The following is a 20,213-nucleotide window of genomic DNA, read 5'->3' on the forward strand; positions in this document are numbered from 1 at the left end:
AATATAAAAGAAAATGTTGTGCAGAGTAAATAGATACCAAGCAAGTCAAGATTTATAATTTTGCATGTCTGTGAAATGTTGAAAAACTATGGCATCTAAATTGTCCATAGGCAATTATTTAAAAGCCTTTACAAGTTACCAGTTTAGAGTTAAATGTGAGCTCTGGCATGAGAATTACTGGCCTCACTCTGATGTTTGAGGCATATGTAAGCTCACATGCGTAGTTTACATATGCATTTGGGACCTACATGCATGTTTGCATTTGTGCGTGATGCTTTAAAACGTTTTATTTATTTATTTTCATTTTTTAGCACTCTTAGGAACAAAAGTGGGTGCCGTCATATCCTTTCTAGACCGGAAGTCAGCCATATTAGTACTCCTTTGATGCACTATTGAGTCTTATGGCTCTGAGATTTTTTGTGGTTTTTCATTGTACTATTTTAACTTAATAAAAAATTATTGCACTATGGAAGTTCTTGATTTGTTTTATTTGAGCCCTTTATCCCTGATCATTGGGGGATTTATTGGATCAATGTAACCCTGGACCAAGCAGAGTGGGCAGTATTGGAGTTTGATAAAAAGTGTCATCTCACCCTTGGGGGGCTGGTGGAGGAGCATGTGATATGAAGAAGCACCAGGTCAACTGAGACATTTTATATTTATTTATGGATACTCAGAATATTTATTATTTTGGTGTTTTGCAGCATAAATGTTTTCTGAACTTTATTTACTCACTAATATTTTTATTTATTGTTTATTCTACACTGTACAATAGTTTTTGTGTTTGCACCCCTGGAGGGTGTTTATTGTCATTGTTTTTTGTTATTTTGCACTCAATCTCTGTTTCTAGTATTGTTAGATTAAGATCACTGATTCCCCTTCATATTTGCATTTGATTTGTATATACACCCCTGTCAGGCATTTACCAATATATTTATTTTGCATGATCCATTACACTGCAGATTGGGCTTTAGTTATTATTTGTTTTATTACACTGTAGGGATTGTCATATCCTCTTTTTAGACACATTTTTTTGCAAATCACCTCTGTAGAGTATTTATTTTCATTTTCATTTAGTGGGTAGCACAGCACCAATCTTTTCCCATTCAGGCATCTTTCTCTTTTTGTAAAAGCCATCCTAGGGGCTAATTAGCCACTGTATCGCTTTTACAGATGGCAGGAGGGGGTCCCCCCCTCCGCCACCTTCCACTGCTTTCCTCGTCCCACTGAGGAGCCCAGGATCGGAGCCGGCTCTTTTGCTGGCTGACCATAGAGATCATTGAGAACACCAGGATCAGTGTAATCAGATCCTTTACCAATTTAAAAATGCTGTTTACATCTAAGAAACCAGAAGTGACAAAAATGCTCGTCGCTTCTGGCTTCCTATACCATAGAGAATCATTGGGGACTTTGTGCTTTCCCCTGGGTGGAGCACATGAGGCTCCTTGATTGGGAAGGTCCACTTCTGGGTGGGACCCCTGGTGATCTCTGTATAGGTGGTTGGAGTGATTTATGACTTTTTCAAGCGGTTTCCTGATGAAGCACAAGGGTAAAACATGTTATGGTTGAACTAGATAGACTTTTGTCTTTTTTCAGCCAGACTACGTAACTATGTTGAAACCATCAATGGTGAGCGTTTTGTATATATTTACCAACCTTGATGGAACTCTGTTATAATGCATGTAACATGTCTCTTGGGTGCCAATGTACTGTATCACATTATCCAATCATCATTGGCTTTAACAATGTTTGAGATGTAAACAAACATTTTGTAATAAAAATTGATTTCATGTAACTTTATGTCTGGTAAATGTTGGCCCCTAAAACGTTCCATATTGTTGTTTAATTATAATTAATGTCATTTTGGTTTTGTATTAATTCCTGTAATCGTCATCTCCATCTAGCGGTCATAGCACAGTATTTTCTTGCAATACCTTAATAAAAAAAGATGGAGCTGACAAGATTAGGAGATAATAAATCATTTTACAAACAATATTCGATCATTCATTTTACATTGCGATTTTTATCTCTACATAGGCCCCTACATTTGCCCTAATTAATTCCTACTTTCCCATTTCCCTTAACTATTATTTTCCTGATGACTGTTTGCTTATTTCTATTTTTCCAATCATTAATATTTAAACATGCTTTCAGTCCTATCATTTATATAGCGTGTCCATACTGTACATTCACATTAGTCACTTTCCTCAAAGAGCTTACAATCAAAGGTCCCTATCCCACACACATACAAACATATTAGGGACAATTTAGACATGTCTTTGGAGTGTGGGAGAAAACTGGAGTACCTTGCAGTAGGGGGCCCCATGAAATGCCCCTAGTACCTTTTTATAGGCTTTTTTTGAGTGTGGGCAAGGACATAGGGCCCCATGATCCCCTATTACCTGGGGGCCCCATGAGTTGTCAGTCCGCCCCTGGCTGTATCCTTTATCTTTTTTTTCAGTTCTCTGCAATGTCTACATTTTTTAGTGTTTTAGTTATTTTCCTTGCGTAATTTTGATTACAAAGGCAATACAGCACCAACAAATGAAACACTAAAACTTTCAGTCTGGGAGCCAGAATGTACAACACTAATTTTAGGCCCCATGAAATGTCAAAACAGCAGATAAATACAAGGATGAGATATCATAATAATTCAAATAATCAGGTTTATGAACCTATTTGTATCTATTCATCTTCTCCTAATAAATCTGTATATCTAAAAAAAGGTATGCCAGTTTAACAATGTCATTCTTTGTAATTTAGTATTGGATGCTTGTTTTCCTAAATGGTGTCTTCTTTGTGAAGGTTTTGATGTTTCAGCATTCATGGACATACTTTAAAACTTTTGGAGGTTTAAAAAAGGGCTTGTTCTGTCTCTCCAATCTAAGCATTGATAGTGTGATCTCTGTAACTTACAGTTGTGATGAGATAACGGAATAAACTTCACAAGATCTACAAGATGTCTTATCGATTGAGTCACTGACTGTGGTATCCAACTGAGGTTGAAGTTATCGCTATCTCATCCCAACTGTAAGTTACAGAGATCGCACTATCAATGCTTAGATTGGAGAGACAGAACAGTCAAAAGATCAGTGAAATGCTTCATAGGATCCTTGCAAGTCAAAGGATCAGTGAAATGTCTTCATAAGAATCCTTGCTAGCTAGAATACACAGTGAGATGTTACATGGATACTGGATATAACAGCTATATTGAGTGCAGCCACCTCTACACAAGTCTGTACATGCCTCCAAGTATATCCCAGGATAACACTCATCAGTGTCGGGACAAATTATTGATGTGAATGTTTTACAACTGCAAGTTTATTCACTGCATCTGTATACATTACCACATGGCTTGCCTGTGAACTTATAAGAAAGAAAATTAAAACCTTCCTGCAATCATTGCCTAGGAAACCTGAACTCACCCACAGAAAAAGTGATACATTTCTCTGTAAACTTTCTATCAACCCCTCTCCTTGCTAACATGATGTTTCAGGAAAGTAATATACAGTCTGGGGAAACTAATACACAACCAAAATCAGAGCTTCATCCAGAGAAGGACTTAGATAAAAGAGAAAAACGCTTAAGAAATCCAACCTGGAAAGTGCAAGAAAATCTTAATGCTGACAAGTTAGAATTGCTTTCTAATAATAATGGCTTATGGTCTAATACTGTTAAATGCATGTCTGCTCTCTCCCAACAATCTCATGAGCCAGTACAACTAGAGGGTGCTATACAGCAATTGAATGTTGCTTATGAGAATTATCAAAGACTGTGTATTAAATATATAGCTCTGTTAAAGCGGTACAACACTCAAGGGTCATTGGAAGAATTAATGAGTTTTGAGGAGCTCAATCTTGAAAGAGACAATTTAGTGCTGCAAACAAAGACAAAAGCAGAAGTGAGAATAACACAGCTCCATGAATCCAGATTTTATCGCTCTGCGTCTACTAGATGCTCCTCAAGATCTTCCAAATCCCTACAATCAAGGTCTTCTACACTCAGTCAACAAGTAATAAAAGCCTGTGCTGATGCTGAAGCTTCTAAAATTCAGGCAGCTTTCACCCAAAAGAAAGCAGAAATGGAGGCTCAGGCCGCAGAAATGGAGGCTCAGGCAGCACATAAGAAAGTAGAAATGGAGGCTAAGACAGCAGAAATGAAGACTCAGGCCACAGAAATGGAGGCTGAGACCGCACATCAGAAAGAAGAGAAAGAAGCTGAAGCCACACACCAAAAGGCAGAAATTGAAGTTTTGGAAAAACAATGTGAGCATGCCACAGCCATGGCAAGGTTAAGGGTCTTAGAACAAGCCGCTAGTGAAAACAAGAGACAACAGTTCCAGACACTTAGCTCTATCTTATGTCTCAGATTCTTCGCACACCTCTCCAGAACGTCAACTCCCTGTCAAAGGAGCCAAAGTACTCAATCAAAGTCTCTTCTCTGCACTTACTGTACCTCAAGATGATTTGCCCTTATATCCTTCAATACATCAGACTGCAGCATCTCAGCTAGCCACAGACACTGGTATGTATTTAATAGACCATCCATCTTACTTTGGCACCAGCAGAGTACCTCCTAGCAAACGTACTACTCTAGAAACCAACATGCCAATGGACTTTAAGCCAGTTCCGGCATTGAATGCCTTAGCAGCAACATATGTCACTCCAAGTCACTCCACGTAAGTCCACCAACCATCACAACCAACTCTGTTCCACCTGCAGTCATGCACCCAAAATCTGAAAACATGGACATGTCACAGTTTGCTAAATACATGCTCTGCAGAGAGCTCGTTAAGACAGGCCTCACCAAGTTTGATGACAAACCTGAAAATTACAGAGGCTAGAAATCCGTGACAATCCGTGACCTAGACTTTCCTCATTTTTCCTACTTCTGTGAGTTCATTTGGATCTGATGCAAGACCGTTCGTCGAAAGGAATTTCTATGTAGACGACGGACTCTAATCTCTTCCCAATGAAGAAGAAGCTATTGACCTTCTTACTAGAACCCAGAACATGCTTGCCACTGCAAAGCTCAGACTTCACAAAATCATCTCCAACAGCGACAATGTGAGGGACCGCCGAGCGGCACCACTAGCACTCCACTGGTCAGGCGTGCCCAGAGCGCGGAGTCTAAGCCCCAGGGTACTTGTTCACCAGGGCCCCTGATGGTGGGGATGGACTTGTAGTACCCCGAGACCAGGTCGCCTCTGCTGAGCACACCTGTCAGTGGTAGTGGTGTTCGCCAGGGGCTCCAACCAGGGAGAGCCAGATGTGAGGAGGTCGGGTGACCCCGATGGGATGGATGGATGGCTGAGCAAGTGCGTAGTCAGACAGGCCGAGTCGGTATTGTAGAGGACGGTAAGGTACAAGGGAGCAGGCAGAGAATCGTAGGGTCACACGCCAGGTCAGCAGCAGGAGGTCAGATCTAATAAGGGGCATCCAGGGAGAGAGGTCAGGCAAGCAAGGGTCTGGGCAGGAGAAATCAGCAAGGTCAAAGGCAATCCGGGTCAATAACTTACTAGGCACAGGTACAGGAACACAGGAAGCAGGTAAGACCAGAAGGCAACGAAATGACAGCTCAGGGACCTTTAAATATCCCGCCCTGCGCTGCCATTGGTGCCCAGCGGGCGGCCGCGGCTTCTACTGCGCATGCGCGAACTCGAACGCCGCGGCCGGCCCGGACCTAGTGCCCATGCGCTGGGTGGAGCAGTGCGCCTGCGCCGAGCCCATCGCGGCGGGGATCGAGGAGATCCCTGACATTGCCCCCCCCCTACGGGCAACCTCCGGATGCCCACCCGATCTCTCCACCACGGGTGATCACGAAGAAACCCCCGGACAAGCCTAGGTGCATGGACATTATGGGCTGGCTCCCACGAATTGTCCTCAGGGCCGTAGCCCTTCCACTTGATGAGAAATTGGGTCTGGCCCCCCCTTCGTCGGCACTTCAGGATTGCCTCCACCTCGAATTCCTCTTCCTCTTCAACCGTTACGGCCTCCGGGGGCCTGGATTCCCGTTCTGGGAAGGCATCAGGGACTACTGGTTTCAACAGGGACACGTGGAAGACAGGGTGGACCTTGAGTGTCTCAGGGAGAACAAGTTCATAGGCCACCTCATTGACCATTCGTTTGATGCAAAAAGGGCCTATAAATTTAGGTCCCAACTTCTTTGACGGGCAGAGCAACCTCAAGTTCGACGTAGCCAGCCAAACCTTCTCTCCGGGCTGCAACACCAGATCCCCTCTTCGCTTCCTATTAAAAGCCCTCTTGTAGTCCTCTTGGGCTTGACGGATGGCTTCCTGTAGTTTCCTATTGTTGGAGGTGAAGAAGGTCAGTGCATCCTGTGTCGTTGGAATCGGGCATTCCGGGACCAAGTCCGGGAGGAAGACAGGATGAAACCCATAGTTGGCGAATAGAGATGAGCGAATCGAACTAGGCGAACCGGAATTCGAGTCGAATTTCAGGAAATATTCGATTCGTGTCGAAACCGAAATTTTGCCTACTTCGGGTGCGCGAATCGAACATTTCCCGATCAGCCGGCAAAAGTGTCCCTGCAGTGAGCTCCGCTATTTCTGACAGTTCTCTGACAGAAGGAACACATGTTTAGCGGTTGAAACATTGTATCTATTAGTTTACATTTAGGATACAGATGTTTCAACCACTGTACATGTGAAGAAGTTGTGAGAGAACTGTCAGAAATAGAGGAACTCTGCACATACACTTTTTGCCGGCTTGGAATTATTCTTCTTTTCATCCTACTTCTTCTTCTTCTTCATCCTCAGAAGAAGAGGATGAGGATGAGGATGAAGAAGAAGAAGAAGAAGAAGAAGAAGAAGAAGAAGTAGGATGAAAAGAAGAATAATTCCAAGCCGGCAAAAAGTGTATGTGCAGAGTTCCTCTATTTCTGACAGTTCTCTCACAGCTTCTTCACATGTACAGCGGTTGAAACATCTGTATCCTAAATGGAAACTAATAGATACAATTTGTATCTATTAGTTTCCATTTAGGATACAGATATTTCAACCGCTGTACATGTGAAGAAGCTGTGAGAGAACTGTCAGAAATAGAGGAACTCTGCACATACACTTTTTGCCGGCTTGGAATTATTCTTCTTTTCATTCTTCTTCTTCTTCCTCATCCTCATCCTCATCCTCATCCTCTTCTTCTGAGGATGAGGATGAAGAAGAAGAAGAAGAAGAAGTAGGATGAAAAGAAGAATAATTCCAAGCCGGCAAAAAGTGTATGTGCAGAGTTCCTCTATTCTGCAGATACACTTAGAGGAGCTCTGCAGATACACTTAGAGGAGCTCTGCACATACACTTTTTGCCGGCTTGGAATTAATCTTATTTTCATCCTACTTCTTCTTCTTCTTCTTCTTCTTCTTCATCCTCATCCTCAGAAGAAGAAGAGGATGAGGATGAGGATGAAGAAGAAGAAGAAGAAGTAGGATGAAAATAAGAATAATTCCAAACCGGAAAAAAGTGTATGTGCAGAGCTCCTCTAAGTGTATCTGCAGAGCTCCTCTAAGTGTATCTGCAGAATAGAGGAACTCTGCACATACACTTTTTGCCGGAAACCGCTGTATGGAGTGAATGTCCCAGAACTGTCAGAAATAGACTATTTATGACAGTTCTGGGACATTCACTGCATACAGCTGTTTTAACCGCTGTATGGAGGGAATGTCATGGAACTGTCAGAAATAGACTATTAATGACAGTTCTGGGACTGTCCTTCAATGCAGCGGTTGAAACATTGTATGTATTTGTTTCCATAAATGGATCCATTTATGGAAACAAATACATACAATGTTTCAACCGCTGCATGGAAGGACAGTCCCACAACTGTCATTAATAGTCTATTTCTGACAGTTCCATGACATTCCCTCCATACAGCGGTTAAAACAGCTGTATGGAGTGAATGTCCCAGATCTATCAGAAATAGACTATTTATGACAGTTCTGGGACATTCACTGCATACAGCTGTTTTAACCGCTGTATGGAGGGAATGTCATGGAACTGTCAGAAATAGACTATTAATGACAGTTCTGGGACTGTCCTTCCATGCAGCGGTTGAAACATTGTATGTATTTGTTTCCATAAATGGATCCATTTATGGAAACAAATACATACAATGTTTCAACCGCTGCATGGAAGGACAGTCCCAGAACTGTCATTAATAGTCTATTTCTGACAGTTCCATGACATTCCCTCCATACAGCGGTTAAAACAGCTGTATGGAGTGAATGTCCCAGATCTATCAGAAATAGACTATTTATGACAGTTCTGGGACATTCACTGCATACAGCTGTTTTAACCGCTGTATGGAGGGAATGTCATGGAACTGTCAGAAATAGACTATTAATGACAGTTCTGGGACTGTCCTTCCATGCAGCGGTTGAAACATTGTATGTATTTGTTTCCATAAATGGATCCATTTATGGAAACAAATACATACAATGTTTCAACCGCTGCATGGAAGGACAGTCCCACAACTGTCATTAATAGTCTATTTCTGACAGTTCCATGACATTCCCTCCATACAGCGGTTAAAACAGCTGTATGGAGTGAATGTCCCAGATCTATCAGAAATAGACTATTTATGACAGTTCTGGGACATTCACTGCATACAGCTGTTTTAACCGCTGTATGGAGGGAATGTCATGGAACTGTCAGAAATAGACTATTAATGACAGTTCTGGGACTGTCCTTCAATGCAGCGGTTGAAACATTGTATGTATTTGTTTCCATAAATGGATCCATTTATGGAAACAAATACATACAATGTTTCAACCGCTGCATGGAAGGACAGTCCCAGAACTGTCATTAATAGTCTATTTCTGACAGTTCCATGACATTCCCTCCATACAGCGGTTAAAACAGCTGTATGCAGTGAATGTCCCAGATCTATCAGAAATAGACTATTTATGACAGTTCTGGGACATTCACTGCATACAGCTGTTTTAACCGCTGTATGGAGGGAATGTCATGGAACTGTCAGAAATAGACTATTAATGACAGTTCTGGGACTGTCCTTCAATGCAGCGGTTGAAACATTGTATGTATTTGTTTCCATAAATGGATCCATTTATGGAAACAAATACATACAATGTTTCAACCGCTGCATGGAAGGACAGTCCCAGAACTGTCATTAATAGTCTATTTCTGACAGTTCCATGACATTCCCTCCATACAGCGGTTAAAACAGCTGTATGGAGTGAATGTCCCAGATCTATCAGAAATAGACTATTTATGACAGTTCTGGGACATTCACTGCATACAGCTGTTTTAACCGCTGTATGGAGGGAATGTCATGGAACTGTCAGAAATAGACTATTAATGACAGTTCTGGGACTGTCCTTCCATGCAGCGGTTGAAACATTGTATGTATTTGTTTCCATAAATGGATCCATTTATGGAAACAAATACATACAATGTTTCAACCGCTGTATGGAAGGACAGTCCCACAACTGTCATTAATAGTCTATTTCTGACAGTTCCATGACATTCCCTCCATACAGCGGTTAAAACAGCTGTATGGAGTGAATGTCCCAGATCTATCAGAAATAGACTATTTATGACAGTTCTGGGACATTCACTGCATACAGCTGTTTTAACCGCTGTATGGAGGGAATGTCATGGAACTGTCAGAAATAGACTATTAATGACAGTTCTGGGACTGTCCTTCCATGCAGCGGTTGAAACATTGTATGTATTTGTTTCCATAAATGGATCCATTTATGGAAACAAATACATACAATGTTTCAACCGCTGCATGGAAGGACAGTCCCAGAACTGTCATTAATAGTCTATTTCTGACAGTTCCATGACATTCCCTCCATACAGCGGTTAAAACAGCTGTATGCAGTGAATGTCCCAGATCTATCAGAAATAGACTATTTATGACAGTTCTGGGACATTCACTGCATACAGCTGTTTTAACCGCTGTATGGAGGGAATGTCATGGAACTGTCAGAAATAGACTATTAATGACAGTTCTGGGACTGTCCTTCAATGCAGCGGTTGAAACATTGTATGTATTTGTTTCCATAAATGGATCCATTTATGGAAACAAATACATACAATGTTTCAACCGCTGCATGGAAGGACAGTCCCAGAACTGTCATTAATAGTCTATTTCTGACAGTTCCATGACATTCCCTCCATACAGCGGTTAAAACAGCTGTATGGAGTGAATGTCCCAGATCTATCAGAAATAGACTATTTATGACAGTTCTGGGACATTCACTGCATACAGCTGTTTTAACCGCTGTATGGAGGGAATGTCATGGAACTGTCAGAAATAGACTATTAATGACAGTTCTGGGACTGTCCTTCCATGCAGCGGTTGAAACATTGTATGTATTTGTTTCCATAAATGGATCCATTTATGGAAACAAATACATACAATGTTTCAACCGCTGCATGGAAGGACAGTCCCAGAACTGTCATTAATAGTCTATTTCTGACAGTTCTATGACATTCCCTCCATACAGCGGTTGAAACCGCTGTATGGAGTGAATGTCCCAGAACTGTCAGAAATAGACAGAAACTGTCACAGAACTGTCCTTCTTCTCATCCTTCTCCTTCTTCTCATCCTTCTTCTCATCCTTCTTCTCATCCTTCTCCTTCTTCTCATCCTTCTCCTTCTTCTCATCCTTCTCCTTCTGCTCATCCTTCTTCTCATCCTTCTCCTTCTTCTCATCCTTCTCCTTCTCCTTCTTCTCATCCTTCTCCTTCTCCTTCTTCTCATCCTTCTCCTTCTCATCCTTCTCCTTCTCCTTCTCATCCTTCTCCTTCTTCTCATCCTTCTCCTTCTTCTCATCCTTCTCCTTCTCCTTCTTCTCATCCTTCTCCTTCTCCTTCTCATCCTTCTCCTTCTTCTCATCCTTCTCCTTCTCCTCATCCTTTTTCTTCTCATCCTTCTCCTTCTCCTTCTTCTCATCCTTCTCCTTCTTCTCATCCTTCTCCTTCTTCTCATCCTTCTCCTTCTTCTCATCCTTCTCCTTCTTCTCCTTCTTCTCATCATTCTCCTTCTTCTCATCCTTCTCCTTCTTCTCATCCTTCTCATCCTTCTTCTCATCCTTCTTCTTCTCATCCTTCTCCTTCTTCTCATCCTTCTCCTTCTCCTTCTTCTCATCCTTCTCCTTCTTCTCATCCTTCTCCTTCTTCTCATCCTTCTCCTTCTCATCCTTCTCCTTCTCCTTCTTCTCTTCCTTCTCCTTCTTCTCATCCTTCTCCTTCTTCTCATCCTTCTTCTTCTCATCCTTCTCCTCCTTCTTCTCATCCTTCTTCTCATCCTTCTTCTTCTCATCCTTCTCCTTCTTCTCATCCTTCTCCTTCTCCTTCTTCTCATCCTTCTCCTTCTTCTCATCCTTCTCCTTCTTCTCATCCTTCTCCTTCTTCTCATCCTTCTCCTTCTTCTCATCCTTCTCCTTCTCCTTCTTCTCTTCCTTCTCCTTCTTATCATCCTTCTCCTTCTTCTCATCATTCTCCTTCTTCTCATCCTTCTCCTTCTTCTCATCCTTCTTCTTCTCATCCTTTTCCTTCTTCTCATCCTTCTTCTTCTCATCCTTCTTCTTCTCATCCTTCTCCTTCTCATCCTTCTCTTTCTTCTCATCCTTCTCCTTCTCCTTCTTCTCATCCTTCTCCTTCTTCTCATCCTTCTCCTTCTCCTTCTTCTCATCCTTCTCCTTCTTCTCATCCTTCTCCTTCTCCTTCTTCTCATCCTTCTCCTTCTTCTCATCCTTCTCCTTCTCCTTCTTCTCATCCTTCTCCTTATTCTCAGCCTTCTTCTTCTCATCCTTCTCCTTCTCATCCTTCTCCTTCTCATCCTTCTCCTTCTTCTCATCCTTCTCCTTCTTCTCATCCTTCTCCTTCTCCTTCTTCTCATCCTTCTCCTTCTCCTTCTTCTCATCCTTCTCCTTCTCCTTCTTCTCATCCTTCTCCTTCTTCTCATCCTTCTCCTTCTTCTCATCCTTCTCCTTCTCCTTCTTCTCATCCTTCTCCTTCTCCTCATCCTTTTTCTTCTCATCCTTCTCCTTCTCCTTCTTCTCATCCTTCTCCTTCTTCTCATCCTTCTCCTTCTTCTCATCCTTCTCCTTCTTCTCATCCTTCTCCTTCTTCTCATCCTTCTCCTTCTCCTTCTTCTCTTCCTTCTCCTTCTTATCATCCTTCTCCTTCTTCTCATCATTCTCCTTCTTCTCATCCTTCTTCTTCTTCTCATCCTTCTTCTTCTCATCCTTTTCCTTCTTCTCATCCTTCTTCTTCTCATCCTTCTTCTTCTCATCCTTCTCCTTCTCATCCTTCTCTTTCTTCTCATCCTTCTCCTTCTCCTTCTTCTCATCCTTCTCCTTCTTCTCATCCTTCTCCTTCTTCTCATCCTTCTCCTTATTCTCAGCCTTCTTCTTCTCATCCTTCTCCTTCTCATCCTTCTCCTTCTCATCCTTCTCCTTCTTCTCATCCTTCTCCTTCTTCTCATCCTTCTCCTTCTCCTTCTTCTCATCCTTCTCCTTCTCCTTCTTCTCATCCTTCTCCTTCTCCTTCTTCTCATCCTTCTCCTTCTTCTCATCCTTCTCCTTCTTCTCATCCTTCTCCTTCTCCTTCTTCTCATCCTTCTCCTTCTCCTCATCCTTTTTCTTCTCATCCTTCTCCTTCTCCTTCTTCTCATCCTTCTCCTTCTTCTCATCCTTCTCCTTCTTCTCATCCTTCTCCTTCTTCTCATCCTTCTCCTTCTTCTCCTTCTTCTCATCATTCTCCTTCTTCTCATCCTTCTCCTTCTTCTCATCCTTCTCATCCTTCTTCTCATCCTTCTTCTTCTCATCCTTCTCCTTCTTCTCATCCTTCTCCTTCTCCTTCTTCTCATCCTTCTCCTTCTTCTCATCCTTCTCCTTCTCATCCTTCTCCTTCTCCTTCTTCTCTTCCTTCTCCTTCTTCTCATCCTTCTCCTTCTTCTCATCCTTCTTCTTCTCATCCTTCTCCTCCTTCTTCTCATCCTTCTTCTCATCCTTCTTCTTCTCATCCTTCTCCTTCTTCTCATCCTTCTCCTTCTTCTCATCCTTCTCCTTCTTCTCATCCTTCTCCTTCTTCTCATCCTTCTCCTTCTTCTCATCCTTCTCCTTCTCCTTCTTCTCTTCCTTGTCCTTCTTATCATCCTTCTCCTTCTTCTCATCATTCTCCTTCTTCTCATCCTTCTCCTTCTTCTCATCCTTCTTCTTCTCATCCTTTTCCTTCTTCTCATCCTTCTTCTTCTCATCCTTCTTCTTCTCATCCTTCTCCTTCTCATCCTTCTCTTTCTTCTCATCCTTCTCCTTCTCCTTCTTCTCATCCTTCTCCTTCTTCTCATCCTTCTCCTTCTCCTTCTTCTCATCCTTCTCCTTATTCTCAGCCTTCTTCTTATCATCCTTCTCCTTCTTCTCATCATTCTCCTTCTTCTCATCCTTCTCCTTCTTCTCATCCTTCTCCTTCTCCTTCTTCTCATCCTTCTCCTTCTCCTTCTTCTCATCCTTCTCCTTCTCCTTCTTCTCATCCTTCTCCTTCTTCTCATCCTTCTCCTTCTTCTCACCCTTCTCCTTCTCCTTCTTCTCATCCTTCTCCTTCTCCTTCTTCTCATCCTTCTCCTTCTCCTTCTCCTTCCTCATCTCCAAGGGCATTTAAATTAAAGGTACAGTGTTCTGCACTAATTTAAAGGCTCTCTGAAGCCTAGAAACCCTTTAAATAAGTCATCTTCGTAGCGGAGAAATTCGCATCGAATCGAATTTCACACTGGAATTCGCCGAATCAGCCGAATCGAATTTTTCATTTCTTCGCTCATCTCTATTGGCGAAGAACGGGGACTGTCCAGTTGCTGAATGGCAAGCGTTGTTGTACGCGAATTCCGCCAAAGGGAGGAGTGGCACCCAGTCGTCCTGAGAGAATGATGTGTAGCATCGAAGGTATTGCTCCAGGGTCTGATTGGTCCTTTCGGTCTGGCCATTGGTCTGAGGGTGAAAAGCCGAGGAAAGGGACAGCTTGATATCCAGGGCTTTGCACAATGCCCTCCAAAACCGCGAGGTAAACTGCACCCCACAATCCGAGACGATGTCTTCGGGAACCCCATGCAGTCTAACGATCTCTCGGATGAAGACTTGCGCCGTCTCGGCTGCTGATGGGGTTTTCCGTAAAGGGATGAAATGGGCCATCTTGGACAAGCGGTCCACGACCACGAGAATTGCTGTGTGGTTCAGTGAAGGTGGAAGCTCGACTATGAAGTCCATGGAGATTTTCTGCCAGGGTCGTTCAGGGATGGGCAATGGACGTAGCAGGCCCCACGCCTTATTCCTTGAAGGCTTGTTCCGCTGGCAGATGGCACAGGAACCCACGTAGTTCTTACAATCCTTGGCCATGTCCGGCCACCAGAAGGAACGTCGGAGAAGTTCCAGGGTCTTGACCGGCCCAAAATGTCCTGCCAGTGGATGGTCATGGCAATGTCCCAAGACTAAGGTTCGGGCATCCTCTGGCACCACAATCCGGTCCTCCCTCCATAGGAGTCCCTCCTTGTTCTGGAGGGGGGCCCCATCGGAGATGGACATTGCTGTGGACGCTCTCAGGATCTCGGAGTGAAGGTTTGTCTGAAGGGCCAAGAAATTTCCTGCAGAAAGAATAGTGTCGGGCACTGGAATCTCCTTGGTGTCCTCGTACATGCGTGACAACGCGTCAGGCTTCGTGTTTTTCGAGCCGGGCCTGTATGTGATGTGGAACTGGAACCTCGAGAAAAACAATGCCCATCTTGCCTGTCGTGGGCGTAGACGTTTGGCCGTCCTCAGATATTCCAGGTTCTTGTGGTCCGTGAATATCAGGATGGGGTGGGAGGCACCTTCCAGCAGGTACCTCCATTCTTCTAAAGCGGTTTTGATAGCCAGTAGCTCGCGATCCCCAATGTCGTAGTTCCTCTCCGCAGGGGTAAGTTTCCGTGAAAAGAATGCTACTGGGTGGAGTAATTCCTTGGCGCCCTTCCGCTGGGAAAGGATGGAGCCAACCGCGTTTTCAGATGCATCTACTTCTAAGATGTAGGGCAGGGAGGCGTCGGGATGGCCCAGAATGGGTGCCGAGGTAAATAACCTTTTTAATGCTTCAAAAGCTTCCTGTGCCTCGGGCGTCCATCTGAATCGCGTCCCAAGCTTGGTTAACTGAGTGATGGGGGAGACCAGACCCGAGAAGTTCTTGATGAACTTCCGGTAAAAATTTGCGAACCCAATAAAACGTTGGACACTTTTCCTGTCCGTGGGTTCAGGCCAATCTAGGATCGCTGAGACCTTCTGAGGGTCCATTGCGACCCCCGTGGTGGAGATGATCAGACCCAGAAATGTAACGCTAGCCTGTTCAAAGCAGCATTTCTCTGCTTTAGCGTACAACCCGTGCTGCCGCAACCGCCCCAACACCTTTGATACATGTACCCTGTGCTCCCCCAGGGAGGATGAAAAAATTAAAATGTCGTCTAAGTAGACGATGACAAAGATGTCCAGGAAGTCCCTAAAGATGTCGTTCACAAAGTGTTGGAAGGTGGCTGGCGCATTGCACAACCCGAAAGGCATGACCAGGTACTCAAAATGGCCGAAACGGGTGCGGAAGGCCGTCTTCCACTCATCCCCCTCCCTTATGCGAACCAAATTGTAGGCTCCCCTTAAGTCCAACTTGGTAAACACTACTGCAGTTTTTAGGCTCTGGAATAATTCAGGTACCAGTGGTAATGGGTAACGATTTTTAACGGTGACCCTATTCAGCTCCCGATAGTCAATGCATGGCCTCAAAGTCTTGTCCTTCTTTTCTACAAAGAAGATCCCTGCACCTGCTGGGGAAGTGGAGGGACGGATAAATCCCTTTCGGAGGCTATCCTCAATATAGTCCTTCAGGGCCCCTAATTCTAGCTCAGAAAGGGGAAAAATTCGCCCGAACGGAATTTCCGAACCGGGCAACAGATCAATAGGACAGTCATATGGGCGGTGGGGGGGTAGAGCATCTGCTCCCCGTTCACTGAACACATCAAGAAACTCATGGTAGGCTGCAGGGATCACTTGTTTTAGGCTGTCATCCCCTTCAGAGCACAGGAGGACCTGGGGGACCTCCGGGCCCGAAGTTCGACACAGTTCCCGACAATATGGGGAAGGGAACGAGACAACCCCAGTTTCCCAGTCAATTTGGGGGTTATGGGCCCGCAACCAAGGGAGCCCCAGAATGACTGGGAAAAGGGGTGATGCAATAGCATCCAGGCGGAGGAGTTCCCGGTGCTGACCGGCAATGGAAGTCACAATGGAAGGGGTCTCCTGGTTAACCACCCCTGACTTTATCCGGGAACCATCAGCCAAAAAGATGTGAAACCCCTTCTCCTTTGGGCGGAGGGGAATACCCTGCTGGAGAGCAAAATTGATATCCACAAAACAGCTGCATGCCCCCGAATCAACTATGGCCGTCACCTCCATGGTCCTTTCTGAAAGCTGAAAGGAGAGGGGAACAACTAAGTACTGGGACGGGTTCATATTGCCAACAGATAAAGAAGATGAGGTGAACTTACTCAGTTTCTGCGGGCAGGAACGCACCATGTGACCAGCTTTGCCGCAGTACAGGCACAGATTCTGGGAGCGTCTGCGCTGGCGTTCCTCAGGCGATAGTTTAGGCCGAGCCAGGCCTAGCTGCATGGGTTCGGGAGCATCTTCAAACGGCAGGTTCTGGGTGCTTGGCCTAGTATGTTGACTGGATCCCTGAAATGACCCCCAGGGATTTCCGCGACCCTGACCAGACCTCTCCAATCTGCGCTCCCGTAGTCTACGGTCAATTTTGATAGTGAGTGTAATCAGGTCCTCTAATGTCTCGGGCACCTCCACCCGGGCGAGCTCGTCTTTCAGAGCCTCTGATAGGCCCATACGAAACTGGTGCAAGAGTGCGAACTCGTTCCAACGAGTGTCACCCATCCAGCGCCTAAAGTCAGAGGCGTATTCCTCAGCCACCCGCCGACCTTGTCGGAGTGCGTATAATGTGGCCTCGGCCGAGGCTGCCCGTTGTGGGTCATCATATAAGATGGCCATAGCGTTAAAGAAGCTGTCGACCGTAACCAGGTGAGGGTCATTGTTTCCCCTTAGTCGGTGGGCCCAGTCTTGGGGTTCACCCTGCAACAGGGAGACAACAAACCCCACTTTCACTGATTCCGTCAAAAAGGTCCGTGGCTGCAGTTCAAAATAGAGCAGACAGGAGTCACGGAATGACCGAAAGCGTGTGCGATCCCCATGGAAGCGCTCGGGTAAGGGTACTCGGGGTTCCGCCATAGGGAGTGATGTGGGAGGCCCAGGAGCCGGCTCATGGACTGCTGCGACCGGTGGTGCAGGAGCCGGGGCCTGTGAAACAGGAACAGAGATGGTGCAGGCCTGAAACCGATTCTCGATCTGCAGACATCTGTCCTGTAATGTGTTTACAGCTTGCGTCAGGGTAGCCAGGTGCCTGCAAACCTCGTCCAACGGGGAGAGTCCTCCTCGAGGCTCAGTCATGGCCTTCTGGTACTGTGAGGGACCGCCGAGCGGCACCACTAGCACTCCACTGGTCAGGCGTGCCCAGAGCGCGGAGTCTAAGCCCCAGGGTACTTGTTCACCAGGGCCCCTGATGGTGGGGATGGACTTGTAGTACCCCGAGACCAGGTCGCCTCTGCTGAGCACACCTGTCAGTGGTAGTGGTGTTCGCCAGGGGCTCCAACCAGGGAGAGCCAGATGTGAGGAGGTCGGGTGACCCCGATGGGATGGATGGATGGCTGAGCAAGTGCGTAGTCAGACAGGCCGAGTCGGTATTGTAGAGGACGGTAAGGTACAAGGGAGCAGGCAGAGAATCGTCGGGTCACACGCCAGGTCAGCAGCAGGAGGTCAGATCTAATAAGGGGCATCCAGGGAGAGAGGTCAGGCAAGCAAGGGTCTGGGCAGGAGAAATCAGCAAGGTCAAAGGCAATCCGGGTCAATAACTTACTAGGCACAGGTACAGGAACACAGGAAGCAGGTAAGACCAGAAGGCAACGAAATGACAGCTCAGGGACCTTTAAATATCCCGCCCTGCGCTGCCATTGGTGCCCAGCGGGCGGCCGCGGCTTCTACTGCGCATGCGCGAACTCGAACGCCGCGGCCGGCCCGGACCTAGTGCCCGTGCGCTGGGTGGAGCAGTGCGCCTGCGCCGAGCCCATCGCGGCGGGGATCGAGGAGATCCCTGACAGACAAGGTCATGATAGCCTTTCCTTCTGATGACAATGCTGTCAGTGTGAAGAAATTCCAACTAGGATCTGACCTTTCTGTTACACAACGCAGTCTTGGATTGCTTTGGAATGTTAAACAAGACACACTCACATTTCAAGCATCAGCCTGTGACAAGCCCTTCACAAAGCGAGGAGTATTGTCTACAATGAACAGTATTTATGATCCATTAGGTTTCATTACACCTCTCACCATTCAGGGTAAGATACTGCTCAGACAACTTACTTCTGAAAGCTTAGACTGAGATACCCCCTTACCCAAGGAGAAACAACAAAGGTGGGAATCCTGGAAACAATCTCTAAATCCTGGACAATGGCACTATGTTCCCACTAGCCTTAACCTTGCTGACTGCGGCAGTCGTGCAGTACCTACTAGTACATTTTGGGACACATCTTGGCTATATCCACCATGAAAGAAGGTTTTGCACACCTTTACTTCAGGCCTATAAAGGAACTAGTATTTCTTTTACCCAAAGAGCAAGACAAGTCATCAACCTGATTTAAAGGGAGGTAAGACGGAATCGTGCATGTTGCTGCCTTCCCTGCTGAATATGGATTTCCATGTCTCAGCCTGAACTTTCAAGACCAACATCTGCAAGTATTATGCTAAATGTTTGCATTGTTTTACTTTGTTCTTCCCTTCCCTCTTGTTTTGCAGATGTTCCTGGAAAGAATCTTCATTATTTATATTGGACTTGAACTAAAGTCTATTATAATAGAAATCATAGATTTCAACAGGGAGTGTCAACAATGAACATTCGATAGGTCAAAAGATCATATTGTTTCCTGCTCCATGACATGAGGCTAGAGCTGCAATGCATTACTGGGAATGGGGGAGGGCTATCTATACAGCATTAACTAAACCAAAGGAAAGGGAGGAGCAGAAACAAAATATAGAAACACTTAAAGGCATATGACAGTCAATATGACAGTCATGTGAAACATAACAGGGCTCTTTAGTACAAACTATGTAGGCTATGTAGGCGAAGGATATAACTCTAGAATACCCCAACTTATGTGGAACATGAGAATTAATACACAAAAAAATTACAGGTTAACCCCACAACTGATTTTTTCACACCACTTCTTTTCTTCTAGGCCTTATTGTAAAGTGCTGTTTATTCTTGAAAACAGCCTTGAAAACTTAACTAAACTGAGTTTTTTAAAACCAGTTTAGCAGAATTTAAGTCTTTAGTGTTTGGGTGTTTATTTATTTAATTGACTAGAATTTGAATCTATTCTGGCTACTGAAATGAATAAACGCTGAAGTGCTAAATACACCTAGCATTTAGCAGTGTCAAGAGTTTTTCTGTCAAAACTCTGCAGCTCCTGGACCCACCGGCAGTGGGTTTTTTTCCTAACTCTAAACTCTTCTGTCACTAAATGTTGCTAAAAGCCTATGTGTGCATGGACACATAAGGTAACATGCAGGAGAGTTTAAAGACAAGAAAAAAAAACACCAGATGCTCCTAGGAGCAGCTATAAAAACATCAAGTGTGCACGAGGCTTTATACAGAGTAACAAATGCAATAATTGTGATGCTGGAGGAAAGATTTAGTGCAATTAGACATTTTTGTTAGTTGAATAGTACTTTTTTTTTATTAAACTAAAAGGAAAAACTGAGTAGGAAAGAGGGACAGAGAAATCTGGTAGCATATCTCCAGAGGAAGTACTTGTGATGAAGCATTTTGAGGATGGGGGTATGTCTGATATCAGATGGCGGAAGGAAACCTGGAAGCACTGCAACATATTTTAAGCAGTGGTCACTGCCTGCACACAAAAGTGGTATTAAACAAGTGATTTTAATGTGAGTGGAAAAGTTTAGGTATTTTAGTAAAAGCTCATTCACAATTTTACACTTTGGTGATTTTCTATGTCTAAACATGTGAAATATGGGGAGGAGTGGAGGATGGAATCCTGGAAGTATTGTGTAACTGGAGGAAAGAAATGACAGTAGAGAAG

Source organism: Staurois parvus, unplaced genomic scaffold, assembly GCF_062004578.1.
Source record: "Staurois parvus isolate SC_StPar_1 unplaced genomic scaffold, SC_StPar_1.0 ptg000850l, whole genome shotgun sequence".
NCBI classification, from domain to species: domain Eukaryota; kingdom Metazoa; phylum Chordata; class Amphibia; order Anura; family Ranidae; genus Staurois; species Staurois parvus.